This window comes from Triturus cristatus, chromosome 8 (assembly GCF_964204655.1).
Source record: "Triturus cristatus chromosome 8, aTriCri1.1, whole genome shotgun sequence".
Lineage (NCBI taxonomy): Eukaryota > Metazoa > Chordata > Amphibia > Caudata > Salamandridae > Triturus > Triturus cristatus.
In genome coordinates this window covers 1,090,243,728-1,090,260,078 of record NC_140591.1, presented here as the reverse complement: position 1 = coordinate 1,090,260,078, position 16,351 = coordinate 1,090,243,728, and positions in this window count along the sequence as shown.

The window sequence follows — 16,351 nt, the reverse complement described above, 5'->3', positions numbered from 1 at the left end:
CATGAGGCACAATCCAAAAACCATTTTGAATCAATTTTTCTACAGTCCAAAAAATCAATTTTCTACTGAAAAACGATGTTCCGTGACCTGTCGAACTTTCTCCAGATGGTCAGAAATGGGAATTTTTTAATGTTAAGTTTTTTGACTGTAGATGACTATTATTACTTTTAGAACTAAATTAAGTGTGTTTAGAGTCATTTTAATGCCTGAAATTGGTCGAAATAGAAGCTTCTGAGTTGGAGAAAAAGTCTGTAAAAATGGCAATTTTGGTCAGTTTGAGGCTTTAAAAAGTAGTTATTCAACATGAGGCACAATCCAAATAACATTTTGAATCAATTTTTCTAACGTCCAAAAAATCAATTTTCTGCTGAAAAACGATGACCCGTGACCTGTCGAACTTTCTGCAGATGGTCAGAAATTGTAATTTTTAAATGTTTAATTTTTTGACTAAAAAAGACTATTGCATGTGAATTGGAACTCTTGGAACTAAAGTAAGTGTGTTTAGAGTCCTTTTAATTCCTGAAATTGGTCGAAATAGAAGCTTCTGAGTAGGAGAAAAAGTCTGTTAAAACTGGCAATTTTGGTCACATTGAGGCTTTAAAAAGTAGTTATTGAACATGAGGCACAATCCAAATGACATTTTGAATCAATTTTTCTACAGTCGAAAAAGTCAATTTACTGATGAAAAACGATGACCTGTGACCTGTTGAACTTTCTCCAGATGTCCAGAAATGGTAATTTTTTAATGTTTAACTATTTGACTGTAAATGACTATTGCATGTGAATTATCACTCTTGGAATTGCAATACGTGTGTTTAGAGCCATTTTAATGCCAGGAATTGGTTGGAATAAAAACTTCTGAGTAGGAGAAAAAGTCTGTAAAAATGGCAATTTTGGTCACATTGAGACTTTAAAAAGTAGTTATCCAACATGAGGCACAATCCAAATGACATTTTGAATCAATTTTTCTACAGTCCAAAAAAAACAATTTTCTGATGAAAAACGTTGACCCGTGACCTGTCGAACTTTCTCCAGATGGTCAGAAATGGTAATTTTTAATGTTTATTTTTTGACTGTAAATGACAATTGCATGTGAATTATCACTTTTGGAACTAAACTAAGTGTGTTTAGAGTCATTTTAATGCCTGGAATTGGTCAAAATAGAAACTTCTGAGTTCGAGAAAAAGTCTGTAAAAATGACAATTTTGGTCCCATTGAGGCTTTAAAAAGTACTTATTGAACATGAGGCACAATCCAAATGAAATTTTGAATCAGCTTCTTTACAGTTCAAAATATCAATTTTCTGATGAAAAACGATGACCCTCGACCTGGCGAACTTTCTCCTTATGGTCAGAAATGGTAATTTTTTAATGTTTAATTTTTTGACTGTAAATGACTATTGCATGTGAATTATCAATTTTTGAACTAAAATAAGTGTGTTTAGAGTCCTTTTAATGCCTGAAATTGGTCGAAATAGAAGCTTCTGAGTAGGAGAAAAAGTCTGTAAAAATGACAATTTTGGTCCCATTGAGGCTTTAAAAAGTAGTTATTGAACATGAGGCACAATCCAATTGACATTTTGAATCAATTTTTCTACAGTCCAAAAAAATCAATTTTCTGCTGAAAAACGATGACCTTTCTCCAGATGGTCAGAAATGGTAATTTTTTAATGTTTAATCATTTGAATGTAAATGACTATTATCAGTTTTGGAACTAAAATAAGTGTGTTTAGAGTCATTTTAATGCTTGAAATTGGTCGAAATAGAAGCTTCTGAGTAGGAGAAAAAGTCTGTAAAAATGGCAATTTTGGTCACATTGAGGCTTTTAAAAGTAGTTACTCAACATGAGGCACAATACAAATGACATTTTGAATCAATTTTTCTAAAGTCCCAAAAATCAATTTTCTGCTGAAAAACGATGACCCGTGACCTGTCGTCCTTTCTGTAGATGGTCAGAAATGGTAATTTTTTTATGTTGAATTTTTTGACAGTAAATGACTATTGCATGTGAGTTATCACTTTTGGAACTAAAATAGGTGTGTTGAGAGTCATTTTAAAGCCTTAAATTGGTCTCATTGAGGCTTTAAAAAGTAGTTATTCAACATGAGGCTCAATCCAAATGACATTTTGAATCAATTTTACTACAGTCTAAAAAATCAGTTTTCTGATGAAAAATAGATGACCTGTGACCTGTCGAACTTTCTCCAGATGGTCAGAAATGGTAATTTTTTAATGTTTAATTTTTAGACTGTAAATGACTATTGCATGTGAATTATCACTTTTGGAACTAAAATAAGTGTGTTTAGAGTCCTTTTAATGCCTGAAATTGGTCGAAATAGAAGCTTCTGAGTAGGAGAAAAAGTCTGTAAAAATGGCAATTTTGGTCAGATTGAGGCTTTAAAAAGTAGTTACTCAACATGAGGCACAATCCAAATGACATTTTGAATCAAATCTTCTATAGTCAAAAAAATCTATTTTCTGCTGAAAAACGATGACCTTTCTCCAGATGGTCAGAAATGGTAATTTTTTAATGTTTAATTTTTTGACTGTAAATGACTATTATCACTTTTGGAACTTAAATAGGTGTGTTTAGATTTATTTTAATGCCTGAAATTGGTCGAAATAGAAGCTTCTGAGTAGGAGAAAAAGTCTGTAAAAATTGCAATTTTGGTCACATTGAGGCTTTAAAAAGTAGTTACTCAACATGAGGCACAATCCAAATGACATTTTGAATCAATTTTTCTACAGTCCAAAAAGTCTATTTACTGATGAAAAACGATGACCCGTGACCTGTTGAACTTTCTCCAGATGGTCAGAAAAGGTAATTCTTTAATGTTAATTGTTTTGACTGTAAATGACTATTGCATGTGAATTATCACTTTTGAAACTAAAATAATTGTGTTTTGAGTCATTTTAAAGCCTGAAATTGGTCGAAATAGAAGTTTTTGAGTTGGAGAAAAAGTCTGTAAAAATGACAATTTTGGTCCCATTGAGGCTTCAAAAAGTAGTTATTGAACATGTGGCACAATCCAATTGACATTTTGAATCAATTTTTCTATAGTCCAAAAAAAATCAATTTTCTGCTGAAAAACGATGACCTTTCTCAAGATGGTCAGAAATGGTAATTTTTTAATGTTTGATTATTTGAATGTAAATGACTATTATCCCTTATGGAACTAAAATAAGTGTGTTTAGAGTCATTTTAATGCTTGAAATTGGTCGAAATAGAAGCTTCTGAGTAGGAGAAAAAGTCTGTAAAAATGGCAATTTTGGTCACATTGAGGCTTTAAAAAGTAGTTATTCAACCGTTTATTACAAAATTAAAAAAATATACAAAGATGGGCCTACAACCTTCAGGCCGGCCGCTAGCAAACAAAAGGAGCATACGGTACAAACAATAGCGCGCATGCTGCGGCAAAGGGAAATGCACAGGAGTTAGCAGCGTTGGTAGCCACACCATCCGGACCCCACATAACGGTTTCTTTTTGATATAAATAACAACAGAAAACAAATCCACAAGGCAACCCACAATCGGAAACAGCAGCATGTGCTCCCCTAGAAGGGGAACCCTACCAATCCATAGGAGTATCAAGGGGGGGAAAAGGTCAGGACAGGGACTAGGTGGACTCAGTGCCCGGTACCGGGGCGATAAACCGGCTAAGGGGACGGGGCCGGAGACGGATCGGGCAATAACGGAGGGGTACAGATTCCCCCGCGGTAGGCGTTCCAGGAGCCCCATACTTTCACCCATGTCCCAGGCTTACCTCTCGCAACATACACCACCTTTTCCCGAAACATGCACCAGTCCATGTTGTCCTTCCAGGCCGAGACAGTCGGCGACCTCTGGGAACCCCACAGTTGGGCAATGTCGCGTTTGGCCACCATATATCCCAGAGTCACCCACCACGTCTGTGGCGCCGAGTAGTCGGTTGGTTCCCACACATTCAGAAGGCATCTCCTCGCTTCAGGCAGCAGCGGCACACGCGTAACCACCCGCAGGACCTCATGCACACCACGCCAGAATCGCTCCACCTCCGGGCATTCCCACAAAATATGAAGAAAGGTCCCCAAAGAACCACACCCACGCTTACACAGCCCGTCCACAGCATAGCCCATACGCAATAGCCTTGGCCCCGTGACGTAGACCCTATGGAGTATCTTGAGCTGGACGAAGCGAAGGCGGGCCGGTATGGCCACCTCTTTCGGGGAGGCCACCGCAGAGACCCAGTCCTCGTCGTCCAGCTCCAATCCATCGGCAACCCATGCCTCACGAAGGCTAGTTAGCAATCCCGCGCGGTCATTGATAAGTTTTTTGTAGATTAGTGAAATCGTGCTTTCCGGTACATGTCCATCTAGCACTCTGTCCTCCAGAGGGGAATACTCCGGGATGGAGGCAACATCCGGGAAGACGGAGCATAGCGCATGACGGATCTGCATATACCGAAAGTACTCCCTGTCCTGCAACTGGAATTCCGTCTGCAGCATCTCGAACGTTTTGAATCCCCCCCTAGTCCAGAGATCACCCACCCTGCTGATGCCTATCATGTCCCACTTCTCGAAGCCCTTCGAGGTCCACAGGGTGCCCAACTGCTCAGATGCGTATAGTGGCGACGCCCGGGTCAAACGATCTTTCCACCCCATCGCTACATTAGCCGCGTGCCACACTCGTACCATGACACGCGTGGGGCCCGTCAGACGTACGTCGAGCGAGCTGGAGTAAAGCGCTCGGTTATAATCACCACCCGGCAGTAACATCTTATCCATTTCAAAGGCCGGGTTTAGAGCGGGCCCGTACAGGCCGTGATTAATCGCAGCCAGCTGGGAGGCCCAATAGTACCGTTTGATATCCGGGAGGGCAATCCCCCCGTCATACCACGGGAGCGTCAGCTTCGCCAGGGCGATACGCGGTCTCCCCTCCCAGAACAGGCGGCGTTGCAAACTCTCCACTTCGCGGAAGTAGCGCGCCGGGACGACGTCCATTGTGTTCTGCAGAGCGTCCAGGAAACGCGGCAGCGACATCATCTTAAACAATGCCGCCCGGCCGAGCGGCGAGAGCGGCAAGCGCCTCCAACGTGCGACATCCTCCTTCAGGCGCTGGAGGGGGGGAAGCAAGTTCTGACTATATCGGGCCTCCGCGTCCAGGGTAATGAAGACACCCAGGTACCTAAATCCCCGCGGGGCGATCTGGATAGGACAGCCCCGCGGAAGGATAGGAGCCTCCCCGGAGAGAACATACACGCACGATTTAGCCCAGTTGATGACAAGGCCGGAGTTATGGCCAAATGATTGCAGTACATCAACCAGTACTATCAGTGATTTACGTGGGGAAGCCAGGTACAGGAGAATGTCATCAGCGTATAGGGATACGCGGTCCTCATACTCGGGGGTCCAGCGGAGACCACGGATAGAAGGATGCCACCGCAGCCACTCCGCCAGGGGCTCCAAGGCGAGCGCGAAAAGGAGCGGCGATAACGGGCAGCCCTGCCGCGTGCCTCTGCCCAGCTCGAACGGAGCCGATACTCTACCGTTCACGACCACCTGTGCCAGCGGGCCAGAGTACAACAATTTAACCCAACTGATAAACCCCGGGCCAAACCCAAATTTCGCGAGTGTCGCCCAAATATATGGCAATTCCAGTGTGTCAAACGCCATAGTGGCGTCCAAGGACGCCAAGATGGCCGGCTCCCGTATGTACGGGACACGTGCGAGCACCCCACGCAAACGCCGCAGGTTAAGCGCTGTGTTGCGATGGGGGATGAAGCCGGACTGATCCTGGTGAATCAAGTCACACACCACGCCGACCAGCCGATTGGCCAACACTTTGGCAAGAAGTTTGGGCTCCGCATTCAATAGCGAAATGGGCCGATAGGATGTGACTCGGTCCCGCGGCCTCCCCTCCTTGTGGATAACCACAATTGTAGCCAGACGCTGGTCTAGCGGGAGGGAACCCGTCGAGTGGGCCGCAAGGAACATAGCACGGAGATGTGGTGCCAGCGTATCCGGTCGCAGTTTATACAACTCGATGGGAAGACCATTAGGACCCATGGCCTTGCCGGAAGCGACCGAGCGTATGGCGAGGGCAATTTCTTCAGAAGTTGGAGCGGCGTCCAACGACACTCTGTCCTCCTCCGAAAGGGAAGGCAGCGCGATATCTCTGAGCAGGGCATGGGAATCCTCTTCAGGGCAGGAGGACACTGGGGAATACATCCCACGGAAATAGTCTGCAAAGCAAGAAACAATTTCTTCCGGTTCAGTGACACACACACCATTCTGTTTCTCAATCAAAGGGACAACTCGCCTCGCTCTCTCCTTTTTGTCCAGCCACGCAATCAATTTACCAGCCTTATCACCCACATCATACAGTCTCCCCTGTTGCTCTCTACTGAGGCCCCTGGCCGCCTCCGTGACGAGGGCCTTATAGGCCGCTTGCTTGAGTCGGAGAACATGTAATTTATCATCCGTCACCCCACATTCTAGATCACCCTCCAACTCGGTTATCTCAGCTTCAACACGGGTCACCTCCTCCTGCTCGCGCCTCCGGGAGTGGGAAATAAGGGACAGGGCCTCTCCCCGGAGTACCGTCTTGAACGCCTCCCACAGTGAGACCGCCGATGACACAGACCCCACATTCTCGTCAAAGTAGCGCTTAAGGGATTTAACCAGCTCCGCGCGAATGGTGGGGTCACTCAGGTACCAGGGATTAATCGGGACCACCCTACCCTCTCCCCTCGGAAGAATATCAAAGCGCAACAAAAGCGGGGAGTGGTCCGAGATACCCCGTGCCAAATGGCTCACCTCCCCCACCCTCCCCACATGAGCCGCCGGAACCAGGACATAATCTAGCCGTGAGAGACTACCATGGGCCCCGGAATGGAAGGAGTACTGTAGCTGCGTGGGATGTTTCAAACGCCAACAGTCCACCAGCCCCAAGGTATCCAAGAGGCCAGGCAACCACGCCTGGGCCCGGGGGAGATCCCTAGGGGGGTGACGGTCCACAGTTCCGGAAACCACAGCATTAAAATCCCCCCCACCACTAGAATCCCCTCCGGAAGGCCAAGGAGGAGGCGCCCCAGGTCCGCAAAGGTGGTCGTCTGCAGCCCCGGCGGGACATATACTGACACAAAAACGACCACTCTGCCCTCCATTCTGCCCACCAAAACCGTGTAACGTCCCCTGTCGTCATGGAGCACCTCATCAATCTCCAACGGGAGCGAGTTCTTAACCATAATGCCCACACCCCTTGAACCAGACGTGAAGCCCGAGTGGGCCACAAGGCGGTAGCCCCGTCGATTCATGGCACGAAAGGAGCTGCCAATGAGGTGTGTCTCCTGCAGAAAAACTATATCAGGCGAAATTCACTTCAAGAACTGCAGGACAACAAACTCAGTCCCCTACCCCCCATCATAAACAGAAGCCATCACTCGTCCCCCAGAGAGCACTTTAAAGATAACACAATGATACATTTGCCTTGTGGTGTAAACGAACAACACCCCACCCCAACCCACCCGCCCCAACAAAACTCCCCCCTCCCTGCACCCCTGCATGAGCCCGGACAGCCCCCCCAACTTGCAGTGTGCCTGTCGCCCCTATATAATGAAACTAGCTAGACCCCCTAGAGGAGGAAAGAGTACCCCTTCCAGACCCCACACAACCTCCATGGGAGAGGAAAGAACAAAGACATAAGCTTAATCGAAAGTGGCATCATAGTTGTCCAGAGTGAGGACCAATATCAACCCCTCAGTCCCGATCCAGTGGGCCATCTCCTCCCGCCGCCCCCCCCCGCCATCTTGATCACGATCCCCAGACAGAGTGTCCAGCCAGTCCCCGGCCGCTTCGGGACGATCAAAAAAGTGCGTGCGACCATCCACCTCCACTCGCAGCTTGGCCGGGAAGAGCATGGCATACTTTAGGTTCATGTCCCGAAGTCGGCGCTTGACGCCCAGGAAGCTCAGTCTCTGCTTTTGGACCGCTTGGGTAAAATCAGGGTAAAAGTTCACCTCCATATTTTCCAGCTTAATCGGCCCTTGCAGTCTGGAGGCTTGCAAGATCGCGTCCCTGTCCCGAAAGTTAAAAATCCGGGCAATGAGAGGTCGCGGAGGGGCTCCGGCCCTCGGCCTTCCCCCGGGAACTCTGTGGGCCCTCTCCACGGCAAAAAATGTACTCAGTCCCCGAGGCTGGAGATGGGTAGCGATCAGGTCTTCCACAAATAGATCCGCCGCCGCTTCCTCCCGTCCCTCGGGTACCCCGATGATGCGGATGTTGTTCCTCCGGGCCCGACTCTCGGAATCCTCAAGGCGCCGATCCATAAGTGCACTCGCCTGACGAAGTCGGCGCACCTCCGTTTGTAGGGCCGCCACCTCAGTCGTGAGGCCCGATGCGGTTTGGGCCAAAGAATCAACCCGATCGTTGGTCTTGGAGAGATCAGCCCTCACCAGGCCAACATCCACGAGGACCGCGTCGATCTTATGTGCCAGGGTATCGAACCGCTGGCCCACCGAGGCCTTCATCTCGGCAATGGCGCCCATGACGTCTTGCAGAGTCAGATCCGTGGGCAAGTCAGGGGCATCAGAAGGGCCCTCAGAGGACTTGTGCGGTCCGCCAGGAGATCCCTTCTGGAGGGTATAGCGGTCCATGATGTTGGCCTGATGTACGGCGCCACGCCGGGTCGACTTGGTCTTTGATCGATCTCCATCTTGTTTCGTGGCCATCGCCACAGTGCTCACACTCGCACCAGCGACGCCGTAGAGGGCAGGCAATCGGGGCCACGAGCTCAGGGGGGGGCCACCCCAGATCGGCGGGGTGGGTCACAGCCGACAGGCAGGCAGGGTCCCCCAGCGAGGCCACACCAACACAAAGAGCTCCGCGATCTCACTCGCAGAGAAGGCGAGGGGGTGCGAAAGTGAAAGCGAAAGTGCGGGGTACACGACTCGCCAGGCCCAGCTCGCCGTTGTTGTTCACTTTGCCACCAGGTCACCCCCCAGCGCAAATCCGGGGTCCGGCGAGGAGAAGGCCGCAAACTTCAATCGGTGCTCACTCCGGCACCTGAGGTCCGATTCGAGAACGGGAAACGGGTACCACCTCAGCTCAGGCTCACCAACACAGTCCCCTCAACCGAGGCAGGATGAATACAGGATAAATGTAGGAGGTTGCGGAGGTCCTCGGGAGCCTCGCACCTACGCGGCCATCTTGGTTGTGCGCTAGGCTCCTCCTCCACACAAATGACATTTTGAATCAATTTTTCTAAAGTCCCAAAAATCAATTTTCTGCTGAAAAACGATGACCCATGACCTGTCGTACTTTCTGTAGATGGTCAGAAATGGTAATTTTTTTATGTTTAATTTTTTGACAGTGAATGACTATTGCATGTGAGTTATCACTTTTGGAACTAAAATAAGTGTGTTGAGAGTCATTTTAAAGCCTTAAATTGGTCTCATTGAGGCTTTAAAAAGTAGTTATTCAACATGAGGCTCAATCCAAATGACATTTTGAATCAATTTTACTACAGTCTAAAAAATCAGTTTTCTGATGAAAAATCGATGACCTGTGACCTGTCAAACTTTCTCCAGATGGTCAAAAAGGGTAACTTTTTAATATTTAATTTTTTGACTGTAAATGACTATTGCATGTGAATTATCACTTTTGAAACTAAAATAATTGTGTTTAGAGTCATTTTAAAGCCTGAAATTGGTCGAAATAGAAGTTTCTGAGTTGGAGAAAAAGTCTGTAAAAATGACAATTTTGGTCCCATTGAGGCTTTAACAAGTAGTTATTGAACATGAGGCACAATCCAAATGACAATTTGAATCAGTTTTTTTACAGTCCAAAAAATCAATTTTCTGATGAAAAACGATGACCCGTGACCTGGCGAACTTTCTCCTTATGGTCAGAAATGGTAATTTTTTAATGTTTAATTTTTTGACTGTAAATGACTATTGCATGTGAATTATCAATTTTTGAACTAAAATAAGTGTGTTTAGAGTCCTTTTAATGCCTGAAATTGGTCGAAATAGAAGCTTCTGAGTAGGAGAAAAAGTCTGTAAAAATGACAATTTTGGTCCCATTGAGGCTTCAAAAAGTAGTTATTGAACATGAGGCACAATCCAATTGACATTTTGAATCAATTTTTCTACAGTCCAAAAAAATCAATTTTCTGCTGAAAAACGATGACCTTTCTCCAGATGGTCAGAAATGGTAATTTTTTAATGTTTAATTATTTGAATGTAAATGACTATTATCACTTTTGGAACTAAAATAAGTGTGTTTAGAGTCATTTTAATGCTTGAAATTGGTCGAAATAGAAGCTTCTGAGTAGGAGAAAAAGTCTGTAAAAATGGCAATTTTGGTCACATTGAGGCTTTTAAAAGTAGTTATTCAACATGAGGCACAATACAAATGACATTTTGAATCAATTTTTCTAAAGTCCCAAGAATCAATTTTCTGCTGAAAAACGATGACCCGTGACCGGTCGTCCTTTCTGTAGATGGTCAGAAATGGTAATTTTTTTATGTTTAATTTTTTGACAGTAAATGACTATTGCATGTGAGTTATCACTTTTGGAACTAAAATAAGTGTGTTGAGAGTCATTTTAAAGCCTTAAATTGGTCTCATTGAGGCTTTAAAAAGTAGTTATTCAACATGAGGCTCAATCCAAATGACATTTTGAATCAATTTTACTACAGTCTAAAAAATCAGTTTTCTGATGAAAAATCGATGACCTGTGACCTGTCGAACTTTCTCCAGATGGCCAGAAATGGTAATTTTTTAATGTTTAATTTTTAGACTGTAAATGACTATTGCATGTGAATTATCACTTTTGGAACTAAAATAAGTGTGTTTAGAGTCCTTTTAATGCCTGAAATTGGTCGAAATAGAAGCTTCTGAGTAGGAGAAAAAGTCTGTAAAAATGGCAATTTTGGTCAGATTGAGGCTTTAAAAAGTAGTTACTCAACATGAGGCACAATCCAAATGACATTTTGAATCAAATCTTCTACAGTCAAAAAAATCTATTTTCTGCTGAAAAACGATGACCTTTCTCCAGATGGTCAGAAATGGTAATTTTTTAATGTTTAATTTTTTGACTGTAAATGGCTATTATCACTTTTGGAACTTAAATAAGTGTGTTTAGATTTATTTTAATGCCTGAAATTGGTCGAAATAGAAGCTTCTGAGTAGGAGAAAAAGTCTGTAAAAATTGCAATTTTGGTCACATTGAGGCTTTAAAAAGTAGTTACTCAACATGAGGCACAATCCAAATGACATTTTGAATCAATTTTTCTACAGTCCAAAAAGTCTATTTACTGATGAAAAACGATGACCCGTGACCTGTCGAACTTTCTCCAGATGGTCAGAAAAGGTAATTCTTTAATGTTAAATGTTTTGACTGTAAATGACTATTGTACGTGAATTATCACTCTTGGAACTACAATACGTGTGTTTAGAGCCATTTTAATGCCAGAAATTGGTTGAAAGAGAAGCTTCTGAGTAGGAGAAAAAGTCTGTAAAAATGGCAATTTTGGTCACATTGAGGCTTTAAAAAGTAGTTATTCAACATGAGACACAATCCAAATGACATTTTGAATCAATCTTTCTACAGTCCAAAAAAATCAATTTTCTGCTGAAAAACGATGACCTTTCTCCAGATGGTCAGAAATGGTAATTTTGTAATGTTTAATTTTTTGACTGTAAATGACTATTATCAATTTTGGAACTAAAATAAGTGTGTTTAGAGTCATTTTAATGCCTGAAATTGGTCGAAATAGAAGCTTCTGAGTTGGAGAAAAAGTCTGTAAAAATGACACTTTTGGTCCCATTGAGGCTTTAAAAAGTAGTTATTGAACATGAGATGAGGCACAATCCAAATGACATTTTGAATGAATTTTTTTACAGTCCAAAAATCAATTTTCTGATGAATAACGATGACCCGTGACCTGGCGAACTTTCTCCAGATGGTCAGAAGTGGTAATTTTTTAATGTTTAATTTTTTGACTGTAAATGACTATTTCATGTGAATTATCACTTTTTGAACTTAAATAAGTGTGTTTAGAGTCCTTTTAATGCCTGAAATTGGTCGAAATAGAAGCTTCTGAGTAGGAGAAAAAGTCTGTAAAAATGACAATTTTGGTCCCATTGAGGCTTTAAAAAGTGATTATTCAACATGAGGGACAATCCAAATGACATTTTGAATCAATTTTTCTATAGTCCAAAAAATCAATTTTCTGATGAAAAACGATGACCCGTGACCTGTCAAACTTTCTCCAGATGGTCAATAATGGTAGTTTTATAATGTTTAAGTTTTTTTACTGTAAGTGACTATTATCACTTTTGGAACTAAAATAAGTGTGTTTAGAGTCACTTTAATGCCTGAAATTGGTCGAAATAGAAGCTTCTGAGTTGGAGAAAAAGTCTGTAAAAATGGCAATTTTGGTCACATTGAGGCTTTAAAAAGTAGTTACTCAACATGAGGCACAATCCAAAAGACATTTTGATTCAATTTTTCTACAGTCCAAAAAGTCTATTTACTGATGAAAAACGATGACCTGTGACCTGTCTAACTTTCTCCAGATGGTCAGAAAAGGTCATTCTTTAATGTTAAATGTTTTGACTGTAAATGACCATTGCACGTGAATTATCACTCTTGGAACTACAATACATGTGTTTAGAGCCATTTTAATGCCAGAAATTGGTTGAAATAGAAGCTCCAAGTAGGAGAAAAAGTCTGTAAAAATGGCAATTTTGGTCATATTGAGGCTTTAAAAAGTAGTTATTCAACATGAGGGACAATCCAAATGACATTTTGAATCAATTTTTCTATAGTCCAAAAAAATCAATTTTCTGATGAAAAACGATGACCCGTGACCTGTCAAACTTTCTCCAGATGGTCAATAATGGTAGTTTTATAATGTTTAATTTTTTTACTGTAAGTGACTATTGTCACTTTTGGAACTAAAATACGTGTGTTTAGAGCCATTTTAATGCCAGAAATTTGTTGAAATAGAAGCTTCTGAGTAGGAGAAAAAGTCTGTAAAAATGGCAATTTTGGTCACATTGAGGCTTTAAAAAGTAGTTATTGAACATGAGGCACAATCCAAATGACATTTTGAATCAATTTTTCTAAAGTCCAAAAAATCATTTTTCTGCTGAAAATCGATGACTCGTGACTTGACGAACTTTCTCCAGATGGTCAGAAATGGTAATTTTTTAATGTGTAAGTTTTTTGACTGTAAATGACTATTGCATGTGAATTATCACTTTTGAATCTAAAATAATTGTGTTTAGAGTCATTTTAAAGCCTGAAATTGGTCGAAATAGAAGTTTCTGAGTTGGAGAAAAAGTCTGTAAAAATGACAATTTTGGTCCCATTGAGGCTTTAACAAGTAGTTATTGAACATGAGGCACAATCCAAATGACATTTTGAATCAGTTTTTTTACAGTCCAAAAAATCAATTTTCTGATGAAAAACGATGACCCGTGACCTGTCGAACTTTCTCCTTATGGTCAGAAATGGTAATTTTTTAATGTTTAATTTTTTGACTGTAAATGACTATTGCATGTGAATTATCAATTTTTGAACTAAAATAAGTGTGTTTTGAGTCCTTTTAATGCCTGAAATTGGTCGAAATAGAAGCTTCTGAGTAGGAGAAAAAGTCTGTAAAAATGACAATTTTGGTCCCATTGAGGCTTCAAAAAGTAGTTATTGAACATGAGGCACAATCCAATTGACATTTTGAATCAATTTTTCTACAGTCCAAAAAAAATCAATTTTCTGCTGAAAAACGATGACCTTTCTCCAGATGGTCAGAAATGGTAATTTTTTAATGTTTAATTATTTGAATGTAAATGACTATTATCACTTTTGGAACTAAAATAGGTGTGTTTAGAGTCATTTTAATGCTTGAAATTGGTCGAAATAGAAGCTTCGGAGTGGGAGAAAAGTCTGTAAAAATGGCAATTTTGGTCACATTGAGGCTTTTAAAAGTAGTTATTCAACATGAGGCACAATACAAATGACATTTTGAATCAATTTTTCTAAAGTCCCAAAAATCAATTTTCTGCTGAAAAACGATGACCCGTGACCTGTCGTACTTTCTGTAGATGGTCAGAAATGGTAATTTTTTTATGTTTAATTTTTTGACAGTAAATGACTATTGCATGTGAGTTATCACTTTTGGAACTAAAATAAGTGTGTTGAGAGTCATTTTAAAGCCTTAAATTGGTCTCATTGAGGCTTTAAAAAGTAGTTATTCCACGTGAGGCTCAATCCAAATGACATTTTGAATCAATTTTACTACAGTCTAAAAAATCAGTTTTCTGATGAAAAATCGATGACCTGTGACCTGTCGAACTTTCTCCAGATGGTCAGAAATGGTAATTTTTTAATGTTTAATTTTTAGACTGTAAATGACTATTGCATGTGAATTATCACTTTTGGAACTAAAATAAGTGTGTTTAGAGTCCTTTTAATGCCTGAAATTGGTCGAAATAGAAGCTTCTGAGTAGGAGAAAAAGTCTGTAAAAATGGCAATTTTGCTCAGATTGAGGCTATAAAAAGTAGTTACTCAACATGAGGCACAATCCAAATGACATTTTGAATCAAATCTTCTACAGTCAAAAAAAATCTATTTTCTGCTGAAAAACGATGACCTTTCTCCAGATGGTCAGAAATGGTAATTTTTTAATGTTTAATTTTTGGACTGTAAATGACTATTATCACTTTTGGAACTTAAATAAGTGTGTTTAGATTTATTTTAATGCCTGAAATTGGTCGAAATAGAAGCTTCTGAGTAGGAGAAAAAGTCTGTAAAAATGGCAATTTTGGTCACATTGAGGCTTTAAAAAGTAATTACTCAACATGAGGCACAATCCAAATGACATTTTGAATCAATTTTTCTACAGTCCAAAAAGTCTATTTACTGATGAAAAATGTCGAACTTTCTCCAGATGGTCAGAAAAGGTAATTCTTTAATGTTAAATGTTTTGACTGTAAATGACTATTGCACGTGAATTATCACTCTTGGAACTACAATACGTGTGTTTAGAGCCATTTTAATGCCAGAAATTGGTTGAAATAGAAGCTTCTGAGTAGGAGAAAAAGTGTGTAAATATGGCAATTTTGGTCACATTGAGGCTTTAAAAAGTAGTTATTCAACATGAGAGACAATCCAAATGACATTTTGAATCAATCTTTCTACAGTCCAAAAAAATCAATTTTCTGCTGAAAAACGATGACCTTTCTCCAGATGGTCAGAAATGGTAATTTTGTAATGTTTAAGTTTTTTGACTGTAAATGACTATTATCACTTTTGGAACTAAAATAAGTGTGTTTAGAGTCATTTTAATGCCTGAAATTGGTCGAAATAGAAGCTTCTGAGTTGGAGAAAAAGTCTGTAAAAATGACACTTTTGGTCCCATTGAGGCTTTAAAAAGTAGTTATTGGGGGAGGAGCCTAGCGCGCAACCAAGATGGCCGCGTAGGCTTGTGGCTCCCGGAGGCCTCCGCAACCTCCCACGTCTATCCTGTCATAATCCTGGTTTTCTAGACGGGCTTTTGTCTATGATCTTGCGCTAGGGTGCCACTCGTTTTCCAAATCAAAATCGGACTCCGGGAACCGGACTGGTGGCGATCTGAAGTTTGCGGCCTTCTCCGGCCTTGGTCCCGTACTCGAGTTGGTGAGGTGCCCGGGCGCGAAGTGAACAACAGCGGCATGCCAGTCTGGGCCTGCCCCAGACCCCGTGCTTTCACTTTCGGTTTCGAGTTGATCTGCGGAAACTGACGTCGGGACTTAGAGTAAGCAGTGCCGGGGCCTGATTCTCGAACTGTCAACGGGCCTATTTCAGTTGGCGGCCCGGATCTCCTGCAGTGGTCGCCTGGCCTTCCTCCGGGTGCTGGAGGGTGCTGACCTTGGTGGTCGCTGATGATGGCGGCGAGAGTGGACGGCGACAAGCTGAAACCCAAGTCTACCCGGAGGGGAGCTTATACCCAGGCCAACAACATAGACCGCTATGCGCAGCCAAAGGGATCCCCTAGTGGCTCACATAAATCGCCTGAGCTGCCCAAGGAGGCCTCGGGCGCATCGTCCGAATTGACTCTGCTGGATGTCAAGGGGGCCATTGAGGAGATGAAGGCGACTGTGAACCAGCAATTTGATACCCTGGCTAATAAATTGGACTCGGTGTTGATTGATGTGACTTTGGTCAGAGCGGACCTGCCCAAAACAAATGACCAGGTTGACTCATTGACTCAAGCGGCGTCGAGCCTAACCGTGGATGTGGCCGCTTTGCAGACGGAGGTGCGAAGGTTGCGGCTCGCCAGTGACCTGACTGATCGTCGCTTTGAGGATTCCGAAAGCAGGGCCA